This window comes from Dermacentor silvarum, chromosome 9 (genome assembly GCF_013339745.2).
Source record: "Dermacentor silvarum isolate Dsil-2018 chromosome 9, BIME_Dsil_1.4, whole genome shotgun sequence".
Taxonomy (NCBI): Eukaryota; Metazoa; Arthropoda; class Arachnida; order Ixodida; family Ixodidae; genus Dermacentor; species Dermacentor silvarum.
This window is the reverse complement of record NC_051162.1, coordinates 82,201,524-82,204,899: the sequence shown is the minus strand read 5'-3', so window position 1 is coordinate 82,204,899 and position 3,376 is coordinate 82,201,524.

Genomic DNA, 3,376 nt, shown 5'->3' with positions numbered 1-3,376 from the left:
ATTACACGCCAAACTAACTTTGTCACCAGGGCCGAGATGCTTATCGCTAACTGCGCCACAGCGCGCTGTGCGGCCAGCGTGCCTCAAAAGCTAGTACCCCAAAAAGTAACGAAATTACTTTTCAGCAATGTCTGGCGTCAGAGAAGGCGGCATGAACTTCTCCTAGCAAGATGCTCTATACTACGCACCACGGCCGAGTTGGTACTTGTTAACTGCATCACAGCACCCTGTGCGACCAGTGTGCCTCAACAGAACCGAAATAAGTTACAATAATCCCCTAGGAAGCGTCTGAAACATGTCCCAGCACGATTCATTAACTCCAATTAACTGCGCCAGGACGGCCGAGCTGTTTTTCGCTAACTGCGTATTAAGTCTCGGTCCCGTGCCGTAAGCCTAATTGCGTCGCAGACTGTGAAGCAAGATTTCTCACTTTGCCGTAGTCCAATAGTGCAGTGTTGTCTTGTCGCAGTGCAGAAGGAACGCAATAATACGCCGGGAGCCCAAGAAACCAGGCTAGATTAAAAATAAAATGTCGCAGTTTCGCTCGAAAGGCGAAGCATCAAGTGCCATAGCAAATTAGTAGAGAGCTATTCGGAGTAGGGATAGTTTTTTTAACGGCTGCATAAACTTGGACACGTTCGCTTACTAACTTAATTAACAAGCGTGGTGTCAGCGCGCACAAGCAATAGATCACACTGAATGACCGCAGACGACTGTCAAAGCGTTGGCAGCAAGCGCAGCCGCCGCAGCGGGCGAAGGTTCGCGCGGTCTGTCGCTTCAACGGAAACTGAGCAGCGAATGCACAACGCATACAAATGTCAGAACCGTGTGGAGATAACAGACGGTGCGGGCGACCGCCACAGCCGCGAGCAAAGTTTGAGCGCTGTTGTTGGCAGAGTAGAAGCTGCGCCCCCCGCCTTCCCTTTTTTCCGCGCTGCCTTTCCGCTTTCTTGCTTTCGCTTGGGAGGTTGAGTGGCAAGTTCCCCTTACGCTCGGTTGTAAGATACGCCTTTGGTGCCGGAGCACAGCGTCGCCCCGCTTCCATCCCTCCCATACCCCCATGGCCTTCCTTTCGCTCGACAGTCGCGTTTGCTTTCCGCCGTGCGTTCGCTCTCCGTGATAGCGCGCGTTCCCAGCGCGCTTTCGCTCGCGCATACGGGCCGCGACGACGACTTTATCGCCCTTGGACTTTATACGGAACCTAACGGCGACGCCGACGGCAGAAATCCGGATGAAGAGTCCCTATAATTGCTGTCGCAATAAAAAGAGAGACGGGTCGCCGCGGGCGAGCGCTCAAACGCGCGCGCAGCCGCCCTCGCTCACCTCGGGAGAGTGTCTGGCGGATGACGCATGCATCTGGCGCGTCATTGTCCTGTCGCTAGGTAAGGCAAGAAAAATAAGTCGCAAAGTTTAACTTCATTTATACGCAAAATTTTTTTAGTTTTCGCGGCAAATAATTTAAAAAATAAATCAATGTCTGTTAACTTAATTTCATTTTCTTTTTTTTTTTGGATGCTCGCGGCAGCTAACGTTCGGCATGAATATTATAGCATGGCGTACGGGGACGTGTTTCCTGTTGCCAGTTTTTGCTGAGTGTCGCCTCTTGTTGAATTTCTTTCTCTATGTGCCGCTTTCGCTGACGCCAGACATTACTGAAAAGTAATTTCGTTACATTTTGGGGTACTAGCTTTTGAGGCACGCTGGCCGCACAGCGCCCTGTGACGCAGTTAGCGATAAGCAGCTCGGCCGTGCTGACAAAGTCAATTTGGCGTGTAATGAATCTTAGAAGGACAAGTTCGTGATGTTTTTTGTGGCCCCGCACCAACATATACCTTCTTTCGGTACTCCCGCCTATAGAAAACGCGATGGGCGATTGCTACGAGTGATAACATGGGAGAGTGTTGCTGGCGCCGGCAGAACGCGCGAAAGTTAACGCCGAGGAACATATCAGAAATTTGCAATTTGAAAATTCCGTCTTTTAAAGGACTGAAAACAGGTTTAGCACGCACGCATTTGTCTTGAGTGCGAGTAGAAGGCATTCTGCAAACGTCTAGCATGGTCCGGCTGGGAGCCTCTGTTGCGTCCGTCTCTGTGTATGTAGCGTACCGTCGCGTCGCCCGATGCCAAGCTTTGGAAACGCGAAGTCGCCCCTGTACTTGTGCTGCTAAAGTGCAAGAAATAATGCCCGGAAATTGGAGAATGCTTGGAAATCAGATATTTTCATATTTTATGGTATTGTTTGGGATGAGTCGGGTATTTTCTACGCCATGTATGTAAAAGCGAATTGCTTTTGTTTGTAAAGCCGCCCATTCACCGCTTTAGCACGTTTCGCCTCTACGCGCAGTATTCCTATACCTAAATACCAAATGCGACATGCTTGTAACATGCTTATAAATGTAGCATTCTTGTAATTTACTTTTTTTCAGATGATGCCGTCCGGTGGAGCTTCATACGGGAACAACTGCTTACCTAGGGTCACAACGTTGGATGCACGCACAAAAAGCGCGGAACGAGCTTTTGTATAGAGCAAAATAAATATTTCCTCATTTCACAAGGAGTCTTGCGTCTACTTTGTGAAATTTCACGTGGCAGGGATTCGATGGAACTTGACAAGATCGTTCGCACTCATTTTTACCAAATAATAAACCTATTCCGAACGAAGACCGTGCGCATTCGGGCAAAAGAAGAAGAGAAAAAAAAAGCAGAGCCGGCGTCTTAGCAAGCGTTCAAAATGCACGCGGCCAAAACCGAAAACGGAAGTGATTGATGCCGACCGCTTGGCGCGCTGCCGTCAATTCGGCCGCTGGGCTCTACGGGAGTGTCCGCTCTTGTTGACCTCCTTTCTCTATGCCTGAGGGCTCTCCACTCTGCGGGGAGGGGAGTGGGGTAGTTGATATGGTGATACACGCATGCGCATATTTCCGCGCAGCCTCGGCCTCGTTATCGTCCGGCCCTGCATAACACGGCTATACACGCTGCACAGCATTTCCGATAAAAACACAGCACCACCGCAGCGTCACCCGAGGTATGCGTCACCGACGATGGCTAAAAAACACGGCTGCCCGCCTTGGAAGATTGGCCTCTTTCATATCGCAACCGATACGAGTGTAGCGTCGGTATGCTTGCCCGCTGACATTGCGAGTCAAATAAGCAGTTATGTTTCTTTTTATGTCGGGATTCCAGGGGCGGATCCAGGTTTTTTCTGAGGGGGGGGGGGGGGGGTCAGCTTCTGTCAATGGTGATGATGATGATTATGATGATGATGATAGTAGCCTTTCTTATTTACTGAAATTTACCGTTTTTCCTCACGATAAACCCGCGTTTTATACGACTAAAGCAACACCTGTAGCCCTCCGTGGTGGCTCAGTCAGCTCAG